We start from the raw sequence: 12,029 nt of genomic DNA on the forward strand, positions 1-12,029 counted from the left end.
AAACGGTGGAAAATAGCTTAATGTTTCTTCCAAAACACAAAACGTCATATTAAAATTATTTTCTTCCTCCAAACCTTTTTGATTTCCAAGTGGTTATGTTTTGCTATTGTCGTTATGTGTTAAGGTAAAGTTGAACACAAACGTTTTACCGTCACTATTTTTTTTTTAATAAAGCTAAATTCTAAAACAGCGAACTGAACGCCTTCACATAATCCACTATGGAACAGCGATAAGTTTCAGAAGTTAGAACATTTAAATCCGGGTAATTATACCCCAGTAAACACAGCAGACAGATAAATGTGGCTTTGTTCTTATGACAAAGAAATAAAGTATTTAGATTTTATATACCGTTCTGTCATGCCTGAGAAAGTAAACATTCTGTCGTTAAACTTCTTTATTATGAAACAAGAATCAATGAATATTTGAAATATCTCAACATGATACAGTCCTCTTGGTTGTTATGTTAGAAACCTTGATGATCTTAATTGTATGTAACATATATGGTTATACTTTGGTTTTATTTATTTTACTCAGTCATAAAGAAATAATGTTAAACACGTTTATTTAGAATAGATATCGGTTCAAGATTTGTGCTTTTCATTTTTGACCTCAACCTTCGATAAATCAAACAAAAGGTTCCAATTAATCAAAAGAACCTAAATTTCTGTTGAAGGTTTTAATAACTATTTATTAAATGGGAAAGAAAATATTAGAAAGGACAGCAACAGCAAAAATAGAAAAATACTTGATGACAAAAAAGGAATTCTATTCTACTTATTGCATTATTACACTAGGTGACGCTGCTTTAACGTGTTTAACTGGTAATGAAAGTTATTTCATTAAACATTAAATACACCTCTAAACTATATTTTATAAAATTGTTTATCAAGTAATTATGGTAACAGTATTTGATACAAACGTAACGTAGGATCACAAGGTACGAGAACAACATATTCCTCATAAATTAGAGGAAGACATCATTGTACGCGGTAAAGTCATGTTCCATCGGACAACAAAGAAAATTTATATCACATTCAAGAAATAATGTTCTATAATATCAACGGTCAGAATTAAAACATAAATACAGTTGTGGCGTATTACGTAGAAAATATCACGAGTTATTTGGTAAATATGTAGCATTAGCTGAAAAATAACTTGAGTTATGTTACAGACAAACATCAATGTGAAAAATGTCCTAACTTTTAACTATTATCAGACAACAAATTAAACACGAGGACAAAATGAAAATGACAGGTGGAAGGAGGCGTGGCCTATGAAGACGTTTACGATTTTTAAAGCTTTTCTTTCGTAGTTGCCGTCTTATTGTTCTTGTGCTGCATTATGCGTCCGTAAGGGCATTAATTTGGTTCGACGATCAACTGGTGTCTTGCCGAACAACCACTCGAATCCTTCTGCTCAACTTCAGCGTAATTTTCTTGAGCCGACCACTTGAAATTCTTGTTCCGTATCCCTCACGATCTTTTAAGAAATTTGCAACAGCAGTTTTACTGCGTCCAATATCACCAGCGGTGACATGTTGAGAGAGACCTTGTTTTTGAAGCTCGACAATACTGCCACTTTCAAAATTTGTCAACTTTTTAGTCTTTGCCATGTTTTTACCCAATGTAACACAGAAAATGTAAGTTGGAGATGTTGACAACGCTAATGCTTTAACACAAATGACAACATTTCATTACGTGTTTACCGATTAACTCTTCCTTTCAGTATGGTCTTAAACTTTTGACCAGCTGTTATTTAGGCTAATTTCATAGTGTTCACATTTTCCCTATTAAATGCTCAAAAGTTGTTTTTTTTCCCTTTTCTTATTTTCATCTTTCGATGATCTACTCAAATAAGTTGTTAAGTCTGACAACGTAAAATGCATGTTTTTTCTTTATGTTCATTGGCCCTAAGATTTTGGCCAGCAGTGTATGTATTTATCAAATTATATTGAACATTTTAGACACAGGTCTGTTAAAGTTCACCCATTATTTTACAACAACCATACAATTTATTCTTTCGTTTTATTTCTAACTGGAAGGTAAATTTAACTTCTGTTCGAAGATACAAAATAAATAACTATATAAATAATTACAATTTAATGTGTAACATCAAATTAATAACATTTTAACAAAACTTTTATCAGTTGTTTCCGTGAATATTTTCGAGGTTCTTAAATAACTAGGTAAAATTGTAAGTGTTCTGAATCACTAACATTTTAACCTTGATGTTCATCTGATTCCTCACTGGTTCACTCGAAGTTTATTTTCCTTATTATTCAAATTAAAGATTTAAAAACGTGTGTAGTCTAGAAACAGTTGTATCAAGTTAACCAATGTATCAAAAATTAATTTCTTTGTGAAGTACATTTTTATTCAACCTTTTTTTAAAATTCAAGTAGCTAAGACTTAATATTTACACAAAATATTTGAGTTAAATTTATTCGCCCTATGTGCTTTCATATGGTGTGTATGAAAACAACTCTAGAAATAATATTCTTTCGTAGGTGTTAATAACACGATGATAGCCGATTTAATGTCATCCGTTCGCACAGCAGTAAGTATACAGATTTACGACTCCATACTCAGGGGTTCGATTCCCTTCGGAGGACTCAGAAGACAGCGTAATGTAGCTTTGGCATAAGAAAACATAAACATACATAGATTTAATAGAACGGCTATTTGTTTCAATTCTACTAGTTACATGTTTTTGATGAAAAATTGTTGTTAGAGAAAATACAGCATCAATTAATTTGACATATAATAAAAACAGTTTTCTACCATTCCTTATGTCAAAATTATATTTGTATAATATGTTATTGGATATTTTGGCTTAATTTTATGCTAGGTTTAATACTTTATGTTTCGAATTTCGCGGAGAGATACGAAAGATTGTTTGTTTTTGTTTTGTTTAATTTCGCACAAAGCTACTCGAGGGCTATCTGCGCTAGCCGTCCCTAATTTAGCAGTGTAAGACAAGAGCGAAGACAGCTAGTCATCACCACCCAACGCCAACTCTAGGGCTACTCTTTTACCAATAAATAGTGGGATTAACCGTCACATTATACCGCCTCTACGGCTGAAAGGGCAAGCATGGTTGGTGTGACGGGGATTCCAACCCGCGACCCTCAGAGTACGATTCGAATGCCTTAACAATCTGGCCCTGCAAGGCCTGGTATAATCATATAAAAAGTACTAATTCCGTTGTTGTCAAACACCATATTTTCGGAAAGATATTTCGTTGGTAGAGCGTTGTATTATTACTTTCTAGAAAGTAAAATAAATAATATTTGGTATTCTGTGGTTAATGTCAAAATTTAAATTGTCACATATGATAATTAATAATTTGTTTATTGAAAACTTGTAATAAAACTCCAACTTAAACGTAAATTATTTATTTTATCAATAAAATAATGAAATCTCTCAACATTCACCTAAACATATATACAGTACAGATTAATCTGATACTCAGAATTACGCTTGTAGCAAGCCGTCTGGCCCTGAGGGGTTCTTCGTGCAAACGATTGCGACTCTTTGTGGCGACACACGGGTTCCAGTGTAATGCTGAAATTCATTTCGCAATGACAGAGCCGTAGCTTACCTATCCCACACAGTGGTAGTCACAATGTAGCGGTCCTCTCTGGTTGTTTTGCAGCGATGACGGCCTTGACCTGTTCTCCTGCCACAAGAGTTCATCTACTAGTAGCGTCGCGAAAGTCAGTTCATGACGCTTGGTGACACACCGAAGCGCTGTACCACTCTCCTTTGGGTCTGGCCATCCTCCAGCAAGCTTAAAAAAATACACTCGTAGACGTACGGATATGTTTTTGATACATAAATTTAGTTACGAGAAAAATATATTGAAACATTTACTTGTTCCTTTATATTTCTTTTAGCAGTATATATAAAAATATAAACATTTACCTAAACTCATGTAACGAGTACTATTACACATAAATTCTTGTTAAATTTGGGTTGGTTATAATAGCTTTTTAAATTTTCCGCTGACATATTAATTTCAAATTACATTAAACATTAAGAAGTGTGAAATATTACATTTTTTATTTCCCGAACCAAAGACAATACTATGTCTGATAGTTGGTAGCCTGATAGTTGAATCCCATGGTTAGCAGAGCATAGATAGCCCATTGTATAGCGTTGTACTTAATTGTAAAACAAACCAAACAGAAAAGTACAGCAAGTCATTTGGTATTTTATTAAACGTCTCTCATACAGAAGTATCTACAGTATTATTACGAACCAGTTATTATATACAAAACATATTCTTACACTGTGATATAACGATGTGTTCTTCTGGTGTTAGTCTATTTAGAATCCAATACTGCAGAACTGTCTAAAAGTTGGAACTATAAACAAAATCTAAACTGTAAAGTATAGGTAGACGTTTAGTATTCTATTTTATGTATCTAATGATGAAAAATGAATAGCTGTGTTACGCTGTAATTATTAATCACAGATAACACAAAAATGTTTTTTGATTGTACTGAATGTATTACCTGGTAAAAGTTTAATAATGAGTTAGAATATGTTTACAATTGATGTTATTATTTTGTCACCTCTAATCTGGTGTCGTTTACTTAGCTTGAAGCATTATAGTTTGTTCGTAATATTTAGATGTAGGTTTGATTGTAAAAATTAAAGACATTCATGAAAGATGAAAAAATTAACACACATTATGGTCCACTAGATTTACTAGAGTGTTGATGATATTTGGTTGTAAAACACAATATGTAATTCTCAACACTAGCGCTCTCTGTTCTAATATTTACTGTTAAACTATTAGTGTTTATGTCCGTTTCCAAATGCCAGCCAATTTTTATTATACACTTGATTGAACATTACACATACATTATACTATGTGTTCAACAGTTCTGTCAAATATTGTCAATTTTAAATATATTTTTATTACGTCACATTGTTATCAAGCTACATACTATCGAGTATAATGTTCAATAAATCGATCTTTGTGGTGCGAGTGTCTTTCTGGAGAGTTCGGTTACCTGATGAGCGCGTGAGAGTAGAATCTCGTGCCCCGTGGTGTTTTTCCACACGTGCTGCAGCTGTGTCACCTTGAAGTTTTGTCACTCAAAACCGACGAACCAGTAAACATTACATTCATAATTGTTTTCATAAATCTTCACATAAACCAAGATGTTACAGTACACATTAATGTTTTTTTATTTTCACAAAACATGACCGAAACGATGAGAAACTCAGTTCTCTCACAACCCCGAAGATTTCTTATCTCTAATTTTTTTCTAAATATGTACAAGAAAGAAGACGACAGATTAACCCTAACAGGTAATTAGGTCAGAGTTTCAGATGTTTGAAACTTTAGAACTTTTCATCGCATGTTCAATTAATATTTTATAATTACAGCTACATCTAACTTGTATAACCAAACGATAATGATTGAAGATAAATAATCAATGATTTTATATTCTAGGTGACATTTGTACATTTTAATTCATTGCATCAACTTGGAAATAAAAAATGTCTTTCAAACGGAATGACACAGGATTTCATTGTACTTAGATATCATCGTTATGGATCGGTACATTTCCAAAACTATTTATATTTGATATAATATTATAGAGTCAGCACTTTGGAACACAAAATTATGATAATTATCAAAATCGTGGAAAAGGAATGACAATCTTACTCATAAATATAATTTAAAACAGTACCACAACTGTAAAGTTATCGCCACCTACTGTAATAATGAGTAAATAAAATTCAGTTCCAGACATGTGAAGAATTCTTGTAATTTCGAGATTTCTTTCTTTTATTTTATTTTCAGGTTCAATTATAAAATAGTTACTAAAGTCATTTTTAGCCCTCACGTTGCCTTCTGATTAACTAGTTCAGAACTATAAATCCGACAGGTTATGGTTCGGATCCAGAAGTTTGTTATAATCAAAATCAACCAAAACCAAAATAAAAATGAGAAAATCCAAATAATTATAGGTTACAGTGTATAATGTGGAATATAAAATCAAACCTACGTTTTGGAGGTGACTGTGGAAGTAGGGCTCGAATTGCGGTGGGGATACATCATCTGTCAGTCTTAACCTCCCTTCGTCAGTCTCACATAAAGCAATAAAATAAAGGAATAGTGATAGAAAATAAAATGATATCAATTAAAGTTTAAGATGTAGGTTCTGAAACGACATATTACATAACAAATATTATGAAATAACACATTTTATAAAATTCTATTGGCATTTAGTTTCTTAGTTCGGTTATAGTTCTCTGACAACCGCATAAGAAGAAAATTTCTTAATCACTAAATTTTCTAAACATGTACAAGTATAGAAGACGACAGAATAACCATAACAAATAATTAGGTAAGAGTTTCAGATATTTGAAACTGTAAATCTTTATCAACTGGTAAAAATGACTTCTGTCATGTGAGAAACAGGAGTATTCCGTCACTCAGGACCAAATGTATATCTACCATCCCGGTATGACCAGGTGATTAAAGAGCTCGAATCGAAATCTAACGGTCTATGGTTCGAATCTCCGTCTCATAAAACTTGCTCACCTTTTTAGCCATGGAGGCGTTATACGTGATGTTTAATCCCACAATTCGTAAGTAAAAGGGTAGCCAAGAGTTGCCTTTTCTCTAATTTTACCCAGCTAAATAAGTGACGACTAGTGCAGATTACCCTCGTGTAGGTTTCTGAGAAATTTAAAATCAAACAAAGAAAGAAACGGTATGTCTATATGATTCAGGATAGAAATATCATCAATGTAGCCTGTATACTTTTAGTGGAATAAAATAAATGTCTGTATAGACACTTGTATGGTGTGTTATAATGTTAAAAACTAAGTATTGACTATAATATAGTACATCGATGTTCGTTTGTTTTAATGTTACAATAGTTAAGTGTGTCCCAGACGATTTATTGATATATAAACCATTTGTGTATAGGCACTATGTATAAATTGTGTGCGGTGGTTAAAATATTTTTTTCACTATTTACGTGGTAATATCCATTCCACCCTAATCACACAACTTCATTACCACTTACAGATTCAAGGTTATTTCCACAACTCATAAGCCACGTTAACTGAAATGTTTTACATGTAAATGACAAATAATCACTCACAGTTTCCTATAAGCTCAGTCTGTTCCTCCACATGTCTCTATGATACTGTAATTTGATTCTTGACGTCAATGTTACTGGAATCTTTCTGATTGGTTGTGATGTTTTTAGAAGTATGCATCTCATTAAATATACTACTATAAAAGTATTGTATCCCACCGTCGTTTAATTTTCTATTTACTCTCTAATAAAACGTAAGTTTCTCATAATTTAATAAGAATTGGTGATATAATATTTTATTTCAAAATATGTCGGTGTAATAGCAGTTAGAATGAATATTAAAGATCTTATGTACTTATTTGAATAATTCTTATTATTTGTTGGTAGAAACTAATAATGTGTTTTTAGTTTACAAGATGTAATTTCGCCACGTACCTGGTAACCTTAACGTTTTTCTATCTATTGTTAAACTGTCTGTGTGTCTGTGCAAAGCCCCTCTACCCATAACTTTCCTCCTCCAACCCCGAAAGACTAGGAAGAATGGAGAAGTTGTCGAGAATATCAAATGAGCTATGTCATGGTAGCTCATGTAATGTAAAGTTGGCGTCTGCAATGGCGGAGGAGTGGGGCGTCCAAAGCACCCGAGGCCTAGGAACACCCAGTCTCATCCTCGCAGGCACCCTCTTCCCCGACTAACCCACCCCGATACTTACTGGGCGGCAAGAGTGTGGGCGTCGCCGAAACCCAACCCTATCACCACCAGACTCGGTGGACTGAGGCTCCATAAAAACGGTGGACACTCCAAGGTCACCCGGGCTGGCCTAAGCCCCCTCCCGGTACCAACCTAACTGGTGTAAGCAGGATGGGCCTGAGCCTACTTAGAGACCCCTACCACCCGAACGGTTCCGATAGCATCCCCAACTCCACAGGTGCCGAAGCCCGTCAACGTGGACGGGAGATACACGGCCTATCCGTCCCGACCCACGAGATATGGTGGGGAAGGCGCCAATTTAGAGGTTCCACATTTTACTGTTGTTGGATTTGGGGAAGGATGACAGAATCCTCACCCATTTCCCCCCTTCTTAGCACGTGGATGACGTGGTCTCGTACTCAATCTTGTGAACTGTCCAGTACGCCCCCAATCCGTCCTTGACGGCATCGTAGGTCAGTTCGAATGGTGCCGAACGGAGAGTCATTCACATAATATTTTGCAGGTCGGCTCCATAGGCACACGCTGGTCCCCAAAGAGAAAATCTCCTTTTTCTCGCTGGGTATGGACGTGTATGGGCGATGCTAGCGTAGCTACATAACGTCCATTTCCCAACTGTTGCAGGCATTCTACCTTGCTTCACCTCAAGGTGGTATTGAAGGCGCCTACGACCGCCGAGGAAAGCGAGGCTGCGGGCACCATGAAGCGGATGGACGTCAGCCGAACAGAATATCGCCAGATAGCCGTAGCGCTACTAACCAACCTGGAAGTTATGTGCACGAAAAAACAAAAAGCATCCAACGTACACAAGCGAAAAAAACACTCGAACAAGATACACGGACGATAGTGTACACGTAAAAGCAACCGGTGACAAACACACCCTCCCGCACAGATTAACACAGCTACGAAAATTAAGAACAACACTATTACATTGAGTGGTCAAAGTATCCTACTTTGACATGCTACGTAATAGAACATCCACCGCATCTCAAAATAATATTACCAAGAACCGTCGAACTATCTGATGTTTCTACTACGTTTTATTAGAATGTAAACATACAATTAGACTACGGTGCTGATACTCAACTATTATAGTTGTATTTTTAATGAAATGCACAGTTATAAGAACATCACAACCAATCAGAATGATTCCAGTAAAAGTTTAACTTAAGAATCAAATTACAGCATAATATATAGACATGCACAGAAATACCCACTGATCCAACAGGAAACTTTGAGTGATTATTTGTAATTTGCATGTGATATATTTCTGTTAACATGGCTCATGTTGTGGTGGAATAATCTTAAAACTGTAAGTGGAAATGAAGTTGTATTATTAGTGTGGAATGGATACTACATTGTAAATAGTCATAAACTATTTAAACCCCTGCTCACTCAATGTATATATAATGCATATACACAAAAATAGTTTATATATCAATAAATCGTCTGGGACACTCGTAGCTATTGTAACATTAGAACAAACGAACCTCGATGTGCGATAGTTAGTAGTTAGTTATTTTAACATTAGAACACACCACATTGGTGTCTATACAGACATTTATTTTATTTCACTAAAATTATACATGCTGCATATATGAATTTTATTCCCTAAATCATATAGACATACTGTTTGTTTCTCTGATTTTAAATTTCTCCTAGATCTAAACGAGGGTTATCAGTACTAGCCGTCACTTATTTAGCTGTGTAAAATCAGAGGTAAGGCAACTCTTGGCTACCCTTTCACTTTCGAATTGTGGGATTAACCATCACTTATAACACTTATAAATATCCTATGTACAGTGAAGAGTATTACATTAGAGTTATAAAACTAAACGTCAACACTTACCTACATATATATCATATACAAAAGGGACCCCTCCTTCTGGGGAAAAGAACGTTCGAACATTCAATATGTAAACTGCCCTACAGCCTCCTCCAGGTCCTCCAACTGTAAACACAAAGTAACAGGAACAGCACAGTAAACAAAATGTCTTGAACATACAATGTCATATCTGCAAGTCCTGACATCTTCTTAAGAAGAAAAGTCGTTAACAATAATTTATAATGATTTCTATTGGTCACTATTTATCTAACTGAATCACTCGGCTAATAAACGTTACGATAGTAATCTGTTAACATTATATCACTATTTAGATGTACACTGTACATTATAGTAATATTTTATGATATCCGTTATGTAATCGATCAATAATAAACGTCTTAATTTCAACCGTTTATTGACTACTGTTTCATTTATCATGTTTTTCTTACTTCTTAACTATTTTAGTAGAGGTTATCCATTCTTGTAAGAAATATTTACATGTATCGATATGTTCACCAGTTGCTCCAGGGCGAAAAAAGGTTAAATGCTTAGATGAAGTTAATACTGGCAGACTGCCAATAAGTTCAAGAGACCATAGTGAACAGATAGATGATGAAATAATATGTTTCAATGATATCTAGAGAGAAATGTCTACTTCTGTAAAATATCTGGTTTGTAGACTCTGGTGGACATATTATTCACTATAATATCGTGAATTGTGATTAAGTGTTCATAAAACAAAAACAAGTATACATTCAAATACATTTCAAAATATCCTATTTATTGCATAACATCAGTTCTTCATCTGTAGAATACGATAATTTAATTTATATATCACGTAGAGAGTGTCACTTTTATTTTTGTCTATGTTTAATGATGCAGCATTCAGTGTACAGTATTTTATTCCATATACATTAAATATTTTTTCGAAACAACTTAATTAATGAATAGTCAGTTTCTGATTTTACAATTTTTTTAAGTATTGAAAATCCCAAGAGTAACAGTAAGTATTGTTTTTAAAGAGTAGAGGGTACCACAATCGGACAAGCTTTATGGAATTATTAAAATCCATGGAACTATGTCTCATTTTAGTTTAATGGGTAGTGCAAGTTAAAATTATACAGATGATTTTTAAAGAGTTTAAATAACTAACTGTACTCAACAATTATCCAACCTTATGAAGTTCATTTTTGTTGCTGTGTCAGCTATGGATGTCGAAACCATTTTTCTCTTAACTGTAAAGCTTTCAGACTTTGATTGTCCTCAAAAGACTTCTTCACTGTCACAAAACTGTGAATGGTAAACAATTACAATATCATGTGTATTCATATTAAGGAAGCGGAACCCTGTCACGCAATTTTCATCATGTCAGTTAGGGTTTCTTTTATTCCGAGTAGAATAAATAGGTTCCAACAAGTGGAATCAATGATCGCTCTGTAAAATTATTAGATGTCTAACATCTTTTATATGACCAAATGTTGGCTTCAATTAGTAGTCAATGCGTTGACCATCCGTCTCTTTCTTCTAATTTTACTTTGTATTCTACAATTTAACTACACTGATAAGTCTCATTAATTCTCGTGTTTGTTCAAATAATATACTAGCGTTCATATAACTCATACGATTCTACTGTTTCATTTATAAGTATACTAATTATTCAGTATAATTATCCCATGTATATTTCGTTCAACACGTTGTTTTACTTCCTGATCCTTGTTTAGAACACACGTGTTTTAACCATTGGCCGCACACTATCACACTTCTACATTGTCTTCTTGGACGTTTGCCAGTACTGTCTTCATCACTTCGAACGTCTTCTCCACCTATTATATTACAAATATCTGATATTTTCAGTTTTACATCTCTTTTCTTTCATAATTCACAAATAGGAGACTCTCCATATTCAGAACATTAAAAATACAAATTTGTTTTTATGTTTCTAATGATATTTCAAGAACTGCTTAACCACACATTCTACAAGAAACGAATTTATTCAATTTCAATGTGAATCCAAAACTAGGTAAAGCTTCACTTGTTCTAGAGAAAGTTTAATTTCTTTTTAATCAAGAAAACTTTCCGATTGATTTCATGATCAACTTAACTGAAAATACTGAAATAACAAGAGCCCTGTTTTTAACAAATAGATCAATGTTTAACTTGTAGGGTTAGATATATCAAAATGTCAGGGTTACAAAACTTCACTAGCTCTAGTAACGACAGGTTTATTATGAACTAGTCTTGAAAATATTTCGTTACAATTTTGTGAAAATATCAGTCGATTGCAAGATCATTACGTGAATCAAACACCAAGCATGCTTTCCCTCTCAGCCGTGTAGGTGCTATAATGTGTATCGGTTAATCCCACTATTTGTTGATAAAAGAGTAGCTCATGAGTTGGCGGTAGATGGTGATGACTAGCTGCCTTC

The 12,029-nt window shown here is 33.9% G+C and overlaps 2 long non-coding RNA genes across 4 annotated transcripts in view; one reads left to right on the forward strand and one right to left on the reverse strand.

The window, feature by feature from the left end:
- LOC143258208 (uncharacterized) overlaps positions 1 to 12,029 on the forward strand; it is a 309,532-nt gene that overhangs the window by 274,876 nt on the left and 22,627 nt on the right. The window lies entirely within an intron of this gene.
- On the reverse strand, positions 3,379 to 10,133 carry LOC143257075 (uncharacterized). 3 transcript variants are annotated; one of them, XR_013031670.1, is made up of 4 exons: positions 10,053 to 10,133; positions 9,628 to 9,729; positions 6,026 to 6,106; positions 3,379 to 3,789 (listed from the first exon to the last, which is right to left on the reverse strand). It is a non-coding gene; the product is annotated as an uncharacterized LOC143257075 (long non-coding RNA). The 3 variants fall into 3 exon arrangements; XR_013031671.1 differs by having other exon boundaries at positions 10,102 to 10,132; XR_013031672.1 differs by lacking the exon at positions 3,379 to 3,789 and adding an exon at positions 4,567 to 5,278.

This window comes from Tachypleus tridentatus, chromosome 7 (genome assembly GCF_004210375.1).
Source record: "Tachypleus tridentatus isolate NWPU-2018 chromosome 7, ASM421037v1, whole genome shotgun sequence".
Classification (NCBI taxonomy): Eukaryota; Metazoa; Arthropoda; class Merostomata; order Xiphosura; family Limulidae; genus Tachypleus; species Tachypleus tridentatus.